This window comes from Humulus lupulus, chromosome 6 (genome assembly GCF_963169125.1).
Source record: "Humulus lupulus chromosome 6, drHumLupu1.1, whole genome shotgun sequence".
NCBI classification, from domain to species: Eukaryota; Viridiplantae; Streptophyta; class Magnoliopsida; order Rosales; family Cannabaceae; genus Humulus; species Humulus lupulus.
This window is the reverse complement of record NC_084798.1, coordinates 86,461,149-86,476,812: the sequence shown is the minus strand read 5'-3', so window position 1 is coordinate 86,476,812 and position 15,664 is coordinate 86,461,149.

The window sequence follows — 15,664 nt, the reverse complement described above, 5'->3', positions numbered from 1 at the left end:
CCTCCTGGGTGCTGATGTATCACCACCCCCTCTAACTTTGGACACTTCCAAAGGTCCAAAAAATGCTCCAAATGCCACCAAACTTTTTGGGAACCCTTAGATACTTTTATGTATCACTTTGGACCCAAATTTACATTTTATAAGTGCCTACAATTTAAAACTCAAATTCACATCTTCACTATGTGAATTCTACCAAGTGTTTTATACTTTGCTTGTATTTTAACACTTTATCATTTGTATTTAACCAATCATAACAATCCCCCACTTGGTTAAATACAAGCACATTCTCTATCTTAAAAAGTTTTGGTGCATAAAATAAAGTGTCTTTCGGTTTGAACTTTATCCTAGTGAAAATACCACAAAGTATTATCGAAATCATTAGTAGCTTAAATCTTGAACCAAGTATTCCATATGATAACACTGGTGATACCTCACACACCTCCACCACATCTTTTGTTTTCCCACTTTCTCGCTTAGCACTATCATGGTCATGTGCTCATCTCTTCATGGACTTTTCGGGGAGAAACTCCAACTCCCATAAGAGGCGGCACCACCTCTAAGTCCACATTGGTGAAGTTCTTACAACATATTTGCTACTGTTGACGGTGAGAACTCGTCAACCAAGTTAGATTGGAAAACTTATTAGCTTAAGAGTAAATAGAGAATGGTAAAGAATTGTAGAAGAACTTAGGATGGCTATATGGACATAGAATCAAGTTCCAGAGTGAACATGGGGAGAATATTTGTATTACTCAATAGTCTTTAGTTACAATGTCCAATTTTCCGACCCCCTTGCTGGAGGGGTGAAAGTCTATTTATAGTGGAGCTCTAATGGCTCCTGATACATTGTGGTCTCGGGGGACAAAATCGTACATAGGTACATTGTTAGGGTAGTGGCACTAGACGTAGTGGTGGAGGGGCCTGTGATGTCGTCCCTAGTATATGGTCAGAGGTGTGCAAGTAGTGCCTCCACTCTTTGTGCTAATTCGTACCACCACTACCTGTATGATACGGATGTCAGAGTCATACCTTTGTCCTCCATATGGTTGTATATCCCGTGCCCCTACGTGTATCCTGTACCTGATGGTTGTTCTCATATGTTTAAGATATACCATTGCTCCAAGTTTCATAATCTTTGGCTAAGTGTTGAATGACTTATGGATTCTTTAGTGGGGTAGCCTGGGTCTCCTTGGTGCATAGAGAGGTGTCAGACATTGCATAGCCAAACTCATGTCCATAATGGTGTCTTCTCTACTCTACATGAGTCTCGTAGCTCCACATCGATATATAGGCGCGAGGCCTATCGTCTCTCAGCGAGACCCAGGCGCGGATGCCTTGCACTCCTAGCCTCACGTAGCGAGGCCCTCAATGAAGGGTGTCTCAGCGCGAGGCCCCTTGTGTGGCGTGGAGGCATGTGCGCGAGATTGAGGTGTCTCACGAGGGGATGCGACTTGGAGGCATGCACACGAGACGGAGGTGTCTTGCGAGGGGGCACGGCTTGGAGGAAGACGCACGAGGTGGAGCCATCTCGCGAGGGGATGTGGCTTGGAGGCATGCGCGCAAGGTGGGGGCATTTCTCATGGGCCTCCCGTGGGCATGGAATGATCTCCTGAGGCCTGGGGCCTCGCAAATGTGTGGCCTCTTGGTGGTACGTAATAACCTTCTGCCTCTAACACGTACTTGATGCCTTTGGTGCCCCTTAGTCGTTTACTTCAATAAGGGACCAAACCATTTTCCCTTGGCTGATTTTTGGCATCCACACTTGCCCCCCCAGTCTATAGGGAGGCCTTTAGGCGTTCTTGTAGACTCTTCTCTTTCTCTTTCTCCTTTTTTTTTTGTGCCATCTTTGTGACATTCACGGTGCAAGTGCTTTTCTCCATTTACAAGATATGGAAAAGCATACTTCATGAGTGGCGATCCTCATTACTCCTTTGAAGTTTAATTAATGTCAATCATTCTTTTATACAGATCCCAAGGGTGTCATTGTTGTACAAACATCGGGTCGCAGGAAGAAGGTTGAGGCACTCTACCCAAAGAGCCAAAGAAGCATCGTTTGGATAGGGTGAGCTCTCGTGTGGTGCTCTTAAGTTGTTGCCCTGGGTTCTTTACGCGTATCTAGCACTTGTCAGATTTCAAAGTGAAGAGTGCTTTAGCAATTCTTTCTTGTAGCCCCTTCATCTTGTTGGCTTCTTCTTTATTACCAACAAGTCGACTCAACTAAGAATTCTATTAGTACTTGCCTGTTGATTGATAACCTTGAAGTATAAGTGATGTCGACAAAAGATCTACCTTTGGCCGGGGTAGAGAATGATCGGCTTACTGCCAAGATTCGAGGACTTGAGAAGCAGCTTGTTGAGGTCGTACACAAGATAGGAACAGCTGTAGAGAAGACTTCCTCTCCATCTAATAGTAAGAAAAGAGCAGAAGCCAAAGTTCATATATGGAACAGAATCTTGGCTCTGACTTCTTCTCATTCGGTGACCGCAATGTTGCTAAGGTTGTCGAGTGGAGTGTTTACGGCGGGAAACCATGAAGTTTTTTCCTGCCCCATCTTTTGCTCCCATGTGTGCGCAGCTTCTTTATTTTTACTTTGATTTGGTTTTAATGCTGCTTGACTTATTTTACCTTAGAGGTTTTTTCGGATTTTGAGTTTTCTTCATGAGGAACTTTTAACGAGTCCCGCTACGTCTTATGCTTATCTTGTGATAGAACATTATCATGTGCCTTTATGCACGCGTGTCTCTTACTAGCACCCCTTTATTTTGAAAGTGTTCCCTTTGGGACCTCTCTATTGTGTGTGATTCGTGTCTGCTGGTGCACCTTGACTACTTGTAAGGATATGTTGGCCCCTTGGGCTCTCTCTATCCTTTTATATATTTTTATGCGCACGTTTTATTTTTCGTGAGAAGTGTCCTTCTCGTCATTAGGCATAGTACTATTTTTGCAAGTGTCTTCTTCGAGACCCTTTTTGCAAGCGTCTTCTTTGAGATCCTTTTCACAAGCATCTTCTATGAGACCCTTTTCATAAGCGTCTTTTTTGAGACATTTTTTTGGTTTGTGAGGTGATCTCCCCTCGGGTCGGGACCCTTATAGGGAGATGGTCCTTGTGAAACCTTGCAAGCACCTATTTTTAAGGCCCTTTTTCCCTTGGTAAGGCGACTCAGTCGATCTAGACTTAGGGATCTCTTTGGGCTCCCATTTCATCTTCTACGACGTGGTCCTTTTTCAGGATGGGTTTGTTCGTGAAGAGGTCATTTTAAGGGACCTTTTGACTTTTTTAGATTCTATAAGGGTAGCTAGTCCTTATAGGTTCAAATGTTGTCTCATAAGGTTCCTCGCTCTCACAGATATGTATTACAAGTACTTTTATATATATGTCACAAGGCCAAGCGCTTGTTTCACACTTGGCTAGGCACTTATTGAGGCTCGTGAAGCTAAGCACCTATTTTGCACATGGCTAGGTGCCTGTTGAGGCTTAAGAGGCTAGGCACCTATTTTTCACATGGCTAGGTGCTTATTGAGGCCCGCGAGGTTGGACACCTAATTTACACTAGGTTGGATGCATGTTGAGGCTCGCGAGGCTAGGCACCTATTTTACACATGGCTAGGTGCCCATTGAGGCTCACAAGGCTAGTCACCTATTTTGCACAAGGGTGGATGCCTATTGAGGCTCGCGAGGCTAGCACCTATTTTGCACAAGGATGGATGCCTGTTAAGGCTCGCGAGGCTAGGCACCTATTTTGCACATGGCTAGGTGCCTACTAAGGCTCGCGAGGTTGGACACCTAATTTTCACAAGGTCGAATACCTGTTTAGGCTCGCGAGGCTAGGCACCTATTTTGCACATTTCTAGGTGCCTGTTGAGGTCAGATCTAATATCTCCTAAGTGGTCGGTGGGATCTTTCTTGCCAAGCACTTTGTTTTTCGCTCTTTCTGATATGCTTTGACAATTCTAGATCTCTGGAATCAACTGGGCGACTTCTTTGGATCTTTATGGGGGTCGATTACGATGATTTGATGAATCCTACTAGCTTCTTCTTTGAAGCCTTTTTGTAGACCTCTTCCAATTTTTAACTTGATCAATGACTCTTCTATCACGACGTTCTCTTCTACACGGAATCTTCAGACATATTGGTAGAAGGGTGATTAGAGGAAGGTTTGCTTTCCTCAACATTCAAGTTCTTATGGCCCTCTTCCACACGTATATACTTTTGTACTCTTTCGAAGAAGTCATCTAAGTTTGTAACCAATCTCTTTAGCATGTTATCCCATAACTTGCTTCCTGGAAGAACTTCGGGTATAACAGCCATCTTGAGCTCCGCTTTAGTAGAACTTCCCAACTTTGTTGCTTCCATATTGAACCTGTGGATATAGCTCTTCATACTTTCATTCTCGCCTTGTTTTATGATAGCGAGGCTGGTAATTGGCATAACATAATCACAGACTACATGGTGTTGCTAAAGAAATTCTCCAAAGAATTGCTGCCATGACTTGATTGTTCATGGCCTTAACCTCTTAAACCACTTGTACGCAACTCCTTTCATTGTAATGACAAAGTAATGGAACTTTACTCTACTGTTGACCCCCCTTAACCTCATCAAGTTATTGAAGGTGTCAAAGTGATACTTTGGGTCCGTAGTACCCTCGTATGGAGTCATGCGAGGCTTTTTGAAGCTGGTGGGGAGTTGCTCAACCTGGATCTCCCTTGTGAATGGAAAATCATGGTAAAATTCTTCATCATCTTTGTGTCCCCCAGTTTTAGTGATAATCTTGCCTCAAGGTCTTTGCATTTCGATGTCTAGTTCCCTCCTCCTTTTTCTTAAGGAGTCTTGCGGGTTCTCAGACTGAACCGTTGCTTTGGTTATGTCCCTCGGAGGAGCTGTAGGGGATGTGGTTTTTACCTCGAACCCTCTCTGGCTAAATTTCTCCCTCAAGTCAAGTGAAGCTCTTTTGGGGGTAATCTTGGGTTCGCACCTTTCGTAGGTGGGGTTCGCGCCAGGTTTTTCCACTGGTGTATAATTTTCCTTGCGTTCTAAGCGAGGTGTATAAAAAGTGGAGAGCTGTGTTTCATCACCGTCCATGGGTATGGTGGTTTCTCCTCGTGCATGCTTTTTTCTCCTATGCTGGGGAAGGCACATGCTTGACCTCCCTTGCAACAGGTCATTCAATACCTCCTGCATGTTCTCTATCGTGGCTTCTAGCCTTTGATTTTTTGTGTGTAACTCACGTATCTCATTCTCATAAAAGCAAATTCTGTTGCTAGGACTCATGGAGTGCACCCGCAAACTGTTGTCGGGCCTATGCAAAGAGGGGCATGGATCCCGATGGCCGGAGCGCGGTGTAATCTTTGGTCGAGGAGGAGGGTGCATACTCAGGCCACCCACACGGGTTGTAGATGGTTCACGATGACCTCCCCTAGGTTGGACAGCTGGGAGTAATACTTCATTCTCCTCTCCAGGGGTTGGATGTTCCTTTTGTTGGGGTTTTATGCCCTAATTAAAACCCAAATTCTTTGTAATCTCATTTTATTATCAATAAAAGAATAGAAATCATTTTTGACTTGGTCAATCACTTTGCTCACATGTTTTATTTTCATGATTATTTGTTTAATATAAACTTCTATTAAATCCTGAGCATATAGCTAATCTTATTTATAGTGACGTAATCACAGTGGAATATAAATATGATTATATGTTCAAAATAAGTTAGTCCTAAGATTAGTCAGTGCACCGGATTTACACTGACTTGCCAATCTACGATATGATCTACTTACACATTACAGTGTTATGTTCTTTCCAGAACATTAGCAAAGTAGATAAGATCGGATGTATTTGTTACATCGGACAGGACCGATATTGACAGTTGATAAGATAAGTAAACATACCGTTATTATCTATTCTAGTCATATCATATAGTTGACCATAGGTTAATTCAATCTCAATTCTGAGTGGTTAGTATTCTAACTGATTGTATTATTTGAGTTCTTTGACTTGTTCGTTACCAGCTTACCCTACGGACTAGCCCATACTTACATCTTGGGAACTCGGTAGTATAATTGAGTGGGAGTGTTAATCATAGATATGAACTTCTATAGCTTATGATGAAGAAGTGAAACGATAGTTTCCTTTTAGTTTGGTTCAAGGTGTTAAATGATAGAGATCTCATTTCAGTAATTAAATTAGTTTACTGAAATATCATTTACAAGGAACTAAGTGTTTTAAGGATAAAATACAATGAGGGGTAAAACGGTATTTTAGTCCTATCTCATTGTAGACCGTCTATAGAGGATTGAGTGACAATTATGGTTGTAACAATGGATAATTAATAGCGTATCTATATTTGTTATAGAACGTTCTATGAATTCAAGAGTGCAATTCCAAGTCTATAGTGGAGTCACGAGGAATTAATAAGTTAGTAAATTTATTTGTTAGATTTATGATAACTTATTGGAGCTTGATTTCATAGGCCCATGGTCCCCATTGTACCTTGGATAAAATCATCTAGATAGTCTCAATTAATTGATTTAATCATCAATTAGAATTATCAAAGTTGACCAGGTCAATTTTGGATAGTTTCACAGAGTTGTGTAATTTTGAGAAGAAAAGAGAAATTATGGCAGATTTATTAATTAAGATAAATTGGTATCTAAATTAATAAATAAATTTAAATCAAGTTTCAAATTATAAATAATTAATTTGATAAAGGATTTAAATAATTATTTAATTAATTAAATCAATAGAAAATAATACAGGCCTTGATTTTAAGTCCAATGGGCTTATAATCAAATGGGAAATTTCACGGGCCTATAGCCCATGATAATTTCGACCTAGGGCTTCAAAATGGCTGTTATTTTATTGATTTTTTAATTAAATTAAATGGCCTAATTGAGTCTATAAAAGGAGTGCTTAGAGAGAAGATTTCAAAGACGACAGATAAGTCTCAAGTCAGATTTTCTAATAGTTTTAGATTCTCTCTAAACACAAGTCCTTTTCTAAACCTCTTTGTTATTTTCTCTTCTTCTCTCTATATCTATCTCATGTGTTGAGAATTGCCCACACTAGTCTAGGTGGTTCTAAGGATACATTGGAAGATCGTGAAGAAAATAGAAGATCGGTTCAGTTTCTTGATAATACTCTGCGACAGAAAGGATACAAGAGTTAGAGAAACTGAAGGAAGGACTCTTAATTCCGCTGCGTATACTGTAAGTATTATATTATTTGTTTCTCTTTGAATTCAATTTTAGAAACATGTTTTAGGCTATCTGGTATTAATTTGTTTAATATTAGATATACATGAAAATAAATAAAGATCATGTATAAGCTTTTTCCAACACATTTGGCATACCTCCATTCTCAAGTGGTGGAGGGTCTCTTCTGGAGGCTTTTAGTTGGCCTCCGTCAAGATGGATCTCAATATCTTGAGATTCTTGTAGGCGTTTTGAACGCCTTGGCATTTTTTCTTGTCAAGATTGATGGAAGAACAGTAACATGATAGTTTTCCTTCCCACAGACGGCGCCAAACTTTTGACAGTGAGAACTCGTCAACCAAGTTAGATCGGAAAACTTATGAGCTTAAGAGTAAACAGAAAATGGTAAAGAAGCATAGAAGAACTTAGGATGGCTATATGGACTTAGAATCAAGTTGCATAGTGAACATGGGGAGAATATTTGTATTACTCAATAGTCTCTGGTTACAATGCCCAATTCTACGACCCCCTTGCTAGGGGTGAAAGTATATTTATAGTGGAGCTCTAATGGCTCCTGATACATTGTGGTCTCGGGGAACAAAATTGTACACAGGTACATTGTCAGGGAAGTGGTGCCAGACGTAGTGGTGCAGGGGGCTGCGATGTTGGCCCTGGTATATGGTTAGAGGTGTGCTGGTAGTACCTCCACTCTTTGTACTAATTCATACCACCACTACCTGTATGATACGGATGTTAGAGTCATGCCTCTATCCTCCATATGATTGTACATCACGTGCCCCTATGTGTACCATGTACCTGATGGTTGTTCTCATATGTCTAAGATACACCATTGCTCCAAGTTTCATCATCTTTGGCTAAGTGTTGAATGACTTATGGATTCTTCGGTGGGATAGCCTGGGTCTCCTTGGTGCATAGAGAGGTGTCAAACCTTGCATAGCCAAACTCATGTCCATAATGGTGTCTTCTTTGGTCTACTTGTGTCCCATAGCTCCTCGACGATATCTAGGCGCGAGGCCTATCGTCCATCGGCGAGACCCAGTCGTAGATGCCTTGCACTCCCAACCTCATGTAGTGAGGCCCACAATGAAGGGTGTCTTGGCGCGAGGCCCCATGTGCGGTGTGGAGGCACGCGCACGAGACAGAGGTGTCTCACGAGGGGATGCGGCTTGGAGGCATGCACGCGAGATAGAGGTGTCTCGCGAGGGGGCACGACTTGGAGGCAGACACGCGAGGTGGAGGCGTCTTGTCAGGGGATGCGGCTTGGAGGCATGCATGCAAGGCAGGGACATCTCGCATGGGCCTCCCGTGGGCGTGGAATGACCTCGTGAGGCCTAGGGTCTCACAAATGTGTGGCCTCTTTGTGGCACGTAATAACCTTCTGCCTCTAACACTTACTTGATGCCTTCGGTGCCCCTTAGCCGTTTACTTCAATAAGGGACTGGACCTTTTTTCCTTGGCCAATTTTTGGCATCCACAACTACCTTTATAGATGCCTGTTACACTCATCTAAACTTCATTAAAAGCCCTGGGCTTAACCCTAACTCGGTAGCAACCAACACTAACCATCTCGGATGGAACTCATCATAAATTTTAGTGTTGAGACTATGCACTTATCAATGACTTGTTCTTACCCCTTGATTTTTAAAAGTTGAGAGTTGGGTTTCCATCATTGGTGAATCTATTCTTCTAGGAGTTTCAATCCCACCCCTTTTGAAGTAGCACTTACTAACCTCCTCACAAGAGGTTTTGTAAATGGATCCGATAAGTTCTCACTTGTTTTAACATATGAGATCGATATGATTCCACCTTGAATCAATTGTCTCCCATATTCATGTCTTATACTAATGTGTCTAGACTTTCCATTATAGACACTATTATATGCTCTATCAAGTGCGGATTGGCTATCACAATGTATTGAAATTGTTGATACCATATCCGTGGTTAAAGGAATATCCATCATGAGATTCCCAAGCCACTTGGCCTCTTTGCATGTTGTCGCTAAAGCTATAAACTCTACTTTCATGGTTGAGTGTGAAATACATGTAACGCCTTAGGTAACCAAGACCGTTACTCTGTGTGTTTAAAACAGTGCAAGACCTGCTAATCAGGTCGTTTGAACTAAAATGTGTTTAGAAAGTCATCTGACGGGTTAGGGTTAAAAAAATTTGATTATAAATTGATTGATTGCATTAAAATAATAGTATGATACATGGGATCCCAAAAATAAGTTTTACAAGGTGGAAATGACTCTCAAAAGTTAATACAGCAGTAGCCAATCTAAAGGGCAAAATACAGTTTAGAGCTCTAGTTCCTGTAATTCCCTCGGCCGTGGCAGTCGAGTTGTTGTCGATGTACACTCCGCTCCCAGAGCTCTCCAACTCATTGTTGGTCCAATTTTCCTTGGCCTTTACTTGCACCATGAAGCACCTGTTAGCCAAGGCTCAGCAAGAAAACCATAATCAACAAGCATAGACAGCATCAAGAGCATATATCAAACTTCAAGTCAATCAGTTCAATTGATAACAAAATACAAGTATTAAGCTAGGTAATGTTAAACATATACTTTCAAATATATAACTCAATCTGTAACACAAATATTTAGGTGTCGACACCCTTAGGCCGAGCCCTCAGGTTATTTAGCTTACCCTGACTCGCTTAGGCCGAGCCACGTTCAGTGCGCTTATCATCAGCCCCGACACCCTTACACCGTACTTTCACATCACACATAGCAGACATATAATTCACATAACACATATGTTCAATTACAAGGAATCTCAGTCCCGATCACAACCACATGGGTGCAGTTTTCTTACCTTTAGTCCCGAGCGATGGATTATGAGTTGTCCCGAGCACAATCCTCAGTCCTGAGCCTTAACGGTAACCCTAGTCACAAGCAATCATGGGTAACTATCACATTCTAATCCAATTAAATGTTTTGGAAACAAATACTAGCCTCAGGGACCTCGAATTCTATTAAACCGGGTAGTAGAATTCGTCCCAAGTGCTTAAGTACGAGCCTCCCCGAGCCTAAAACAAACCTAGGCTATGGCTGCCTAGGCGGGCCGCAACCTGGCCCTAAGGGTCGCGGGGCACCTCAAGTTAGTGGCGCAGCCTCTTGCTTCTGGGGAGAGGTGGGCTGCAACTTGCCCCCTAGGGTCGTGGCGCGCCCTTAAGTCAGCAAGCCCTCCTAGGGCATTCTAGGCATGATGGGCGCAGCGCCCATGAACTGGGTCGCAACGCCACCCCCCCCCCCCCCCCGAACCTAAAATTCCTTGGGTTTCCAGCATTTTTTTCCCAACTTCAAAGGCCTAGAGTCCAACCTAATTTTACACCCAAACCAAGTCCAAAATCCTTATCTTATCCCTATAGCCTAAACATCATAACCAACCTATAAATAATTCCTTACACTCATCAAACGCCCACAATCAGTCTTGAGATCCATTTTCATGTAAGCTCTAAGTTCTACAACAATTCAGCATAATTCAGCAAGTTAAGACTTAAAACCTTACCTCTGTTAGTGGCTTGAATTCCCCCAGCTGTTCCTTGTCTAGCCTAGCCTCACTTCTCCAGATTTCCTAGCCCAAATCCTTGAGTTTCCTCCTTCAATGCTTCAAAGTCCCTTAGGTTCTAGAGGGGGAGAGAGAGAGAGAGAGATTGTGTATGAAGGAGAGAGAGAATTTGAGAGTGTTCTGGTGGGTTCTGTCTACTTCCTAGAGACTTACTGAGTATATCTCTTAACTCCAAAAAGACCAAATTTCCCCTTAAAATAACTCAGCTTCTCGTTGCCCTTAAGGGCATAATGGTCATTTATCCTTGTTTTCCCATGGACACGTGGCATGACATAATGGGTCTGTGGGCTCTCCCAAAGAGATCGTAGGCCCATCCCAAGCCCAATGAACGGGGAAGAAGAAAGTCTTAGTGGCCCATTCGTCAGTGAGCCCAACAGTGTTCGATGGGCACAACCATAACGAGGGAACCGGGACTAAGATGAAGGCCCAACTCATCTTCCTGGTCCCAACCTACCCGTATCCTCCAGGATGCGAATAGAGGTGGTAGGCTCAATATTCTGGGAATACAACCTCTTCAAGAATGAACCCGAGCCCTAGTGAGCGAACCAGGACCCCGGTAAGTGAATCGGGACGTTAGTAAAGGAACCTAGACCAGACGTCTGGATAGGGCAGGATTGATCTTCCCTGACGCTGACACACCCCCAAGAAACATGGAAGTTCCTCAACTAACCTGCAGAGGAAGTTACATACAGAATGTATGTTGCTACTAGGAAATAGTACTGCCACTACTCTGACAGATCCTGTCCCCAGGATCCCCTTAGAAGCCCATGCGGACCAGCCTGAGGCTACGTACTATTGGCAGTTGTAAGGCTTGGCCATGCCAAAGCCAACCGAATGGGCCCTGATTAATATGTATTATTTAGCAACATCTTTTGTATTAAGCCTCCATTAGCGAGCAAACCATGATTACATCCCTATTGGGCTAGGATTAGTCCGGCCCAAGCCCATTGCACCTAACTGCCTATAAATAGGACCAGTTGTGCACTGTAGCAGGGATCCCAGATTTTTCTCTTGTAAGCAATTACTCTGCTCAAACTTGCAGAAAACTCCATTGTCAAAAGGTCTCTAAACTCTAATACAACAGACTCGTGGACTAAGGCTCATTAACGCCCCAACCATGTAAAAACCTTGCTTGCTTATCTTCAATCCTTTCTTTATAGCTCTTATCTTTCATAATATTTCTGGTTTCCGAAAAACTCGGTAAACAATCTTGATTCCCGCTAATTCCTCGAGCCATCCTACCAATTCCAAATTAATCCTGTCATGTCCATCTAATCACCAAATACTCACCCATTACTCGATAAATCCCAAATATACATTAAACTTTCCAAAATACCTCTAAGCTCACCGCGAGTCGGGTATTAAACCCCGCTATAACTATTCTGCTAAACTGCTCACTAAGATCGCCTCGAGCCATATACTGCAAATATATCTACATAATAATGTGGTATCAATGATTTAACACATATAATCACACTTATGCCCTTTACAGGCCAAAATTACAGATACACCCCTATAAACAAGAACAGGCCAACATTCATATTTAATAGCCATAAACATGCATCTAAATATATTCATATCATCATATATATCATGCATGCCACATAGTCACGCATTTAATAAATTAATCACACACATATCCAACTATTCCCTCCCAGCATGCTAATCAACGCACTAAACCCTATTAGCATTTTTGGGTTGTTACAATACATGTTTGCTTCTTGGAGCCCCATGAGATTGCACCTCCTCCAAGAGTAAACACCCAATCGGTGGTGGAAAGAATATCTCCAATTCCCGATATCCAATTAGCTTCAGAATATCCTTCAAGTATCTTTGGAAAGTTTGTATAGTGAAGACTATACTCCTTGGTACCCTTAAGATAACAAAGCATTCTCTCAATAACTTTCCAATGCTTGATACTTGGATTGCTAGTAAACCTACTAAGTTTACTAACCGCATATACAATATCCACTTTTGTGCAATGAGCAGCTTACATTAGGCTTCCTATTGCACTTGCATATTCCAATTGAGCCACCGCTCTTCCTTCATTCTTTTCATACTTCATGTTTGAAACGAATGGTGTATGTGCCTCTATGATTTTGAGATGAATGAATTTGTCGAGCACTCTCTCAACATAGTGGGTTTGACACAACACAAAACCCCCACTATTCCTTCAAACTTTGATACCTAGAATGGTATCCACCTCTCCAAGGTCTTTCATTTTAAATTTAGAAAATAGAAGCCTCTTCGTTCCATTATTCCTTTCATGTCATTACTCAAAATCAACATATCATCTACATATAGACATACAAATATGACATAGTCACCACAAGTCTTATAGTATAAGCACTTGTCCGCATTGTTGTGTCTAAATCCATTAGAAACAATGACTTTATCAAATTTCTCATGCCATTGTTTGGAGCTTGTCTCAAACCATATAATGATTTGACAAGTCTACACAATTTATGTTCATTTCCTTGAAGAACAAAACATTCCGGTTGTTCCATATAGATCCCCTCTTCGAGTTCCCCATTTAGGAATTTCATTTTAACATCCATTTGGTGAACATAAAGGTAGTATATAGATGATAAGGTAAACAAAAATCTTATAGAAGTAGTTCTTGCTACCAGTGCATATATGTCAAAGTAATATATTCCCTCTCTTTGTTTGAAACATTTGGCTACTAGCCTAGCCTTGAAGGTTTGTATGGGGCCATCGGTATGGTATTTCTTTCTAAATACCCATTTGCACCTAATTGGTTTGGACCCCTTTGGAAGGTCAACCTATTCCAAAGTGTGGTTTGACGAAATTGAATCCATTTCATCAGTAATTGCCTCATTCCAAAAAGTGGAGTCCCTTGAGGACATTGCTTCCTTGAAGGTTTTGGGATCACCTTCTATTTGAAGTACTATTGGATGTTTCCAAGTAACTTCCTCATTATCACCTTCAACAAGGTATAGTGTCTCTATTGGAGAACACTTCTCATTTGATCCCAAATCTTTGAGCCTTTGGCTCCTTCTAGGAAATTGAGGTTGCTCACTGTTACACCCAGATTTCGAGACCCGAGATTGTGATCTCGAAAGCTGGACTCGTCAATTGCGAGCTTGAAATATCTGAAACACATGTGCATGACCCAGATGTTGAACCCTAAAATCAAGATGGCAACCTCAAAGACAGTTTTAACCTCGAAGTTATTTCTGAGCTCAGGATATGCCCGATGTCAGGTGTCTACAGATCAAGTAGTCCGAGATTGGCATGAGTATAAGCTCAGAGTGTGACAGCCTCGGTGGTATTTACCCGCTCCAAGCTGGTCTTGGGGAAAGGTACCTAGCTCATAACTTATCTATAGACCTGGACCGACATGATGCTGATTGCCGACCTCAAACAACTTAGTGGGTCATCTGATGAGACGCAGTCCACACATTTAAAAGATATTTATTGTTGTAACTTCCCAACATTAATGGGATATTAACTAGTCTGTTATATGCCCCCTGGTATTCAGGGGACGTTTCCTTGTATATAGGAGTTACAGAATTTAATATCATTATTTCCATTAATAAATAGGAGTATCTTCCCAAAATATGTGGGAACGAACGCTGAGAACCCTCTATAAATAGAGAGGTCATGAACATTTGTAAAGGACAGATTTTTGATATCTTGAGAGAATTTCTGGAGAATTCATCCCTGAAGAATTTCCTGAAATGTCCAAAGTCTTAATAAAATTGACTCATGGACTAGGCAGAGTTAACTGCTGAACCACGTAAAATTCTTGTTTTTTTTCTATATTATTCATCTGCGCCATAGTTCCTGTTGTTTATTTGCTCTATCTTTTAAGTTGACAAAAAACAGCGTCAACAGTTTGGTGCTTTCATTGAGAGCCTTAAGCAATACAATCCCCGATTAACTATGGCCACGAATGATCAAAATATTCCTGAAGAAAACTATCCACGACGCCTTAGGAAGCAGCCGATGACGAATCCTAAACCTGAAGAGAGAAGTGAATCCTCCGATTCTCGAGGACCTCCAGCACCTCCGGCTCCCAGGGACGATGAGGACATGTACTATAATCTCGAACGGTACGTCCCCATTGTGGAACTTGAAAACCGACAATTAAGAAAACAGTTGGCTGAGGCCAAGAAGCGGAACGAGGAGTTGGCTAGGTTAGCCGCGGAGGCGCAGGCGGCTCAACCTCAACCTCCGCAGGAGAACCAAGCCCCACCTCCGCGAGACATTCATGTTCCTCCTCGCAGGCCTCGTGGGCGACCTCAGAAAAATGATGCCACAAGAAGAACGGAGCAACCTCCGCCACCGGCAGAACAACCTGCTCCCTCGAGGCCCCAAAGAAACACTCGGGCAAGGGCTCCGGTCAACTCAACTGCAGAGTTACCAGCAGAAACTGGGAATAACCGAGCCCCTACAGAGGCTCGGACTCATATTCCTGGTAACACGCAGAATGTTACCGAGTCAGTACGGGTGAACTCGAGACCATCCAGACCTCGAAATGGGTGGCAGCCACCGTCACCCATACGATTCCCTCCGTCGCCTATAAGATATCCCTCTCCACCTCGAAGGAATGCACAACCAACTCAAGGTGATGAGGAAAGTTGGGTAGGACGGAAACAGGGGAATAGATAAGCTACCAGGGAACGGAGAGGCGCCCAGCCTACAAGAAGCCAAATGTCTCGGTCTCGCACTGCAGAGACGAGGAAGCATGACAGAAATCCATCTCGGAACAATCATGCAACAAGCCTCGCTAGCGACGACTCAGGGGACACCAGATCAGTCAGCATGTATAATCAAAGATGTAGAAATACTAGAAACCAAAGGGATCACCCCGACCTGCGGGAGCACCTGAATCAGAATTGGGGTAGTGATAATCCCTCGAATCC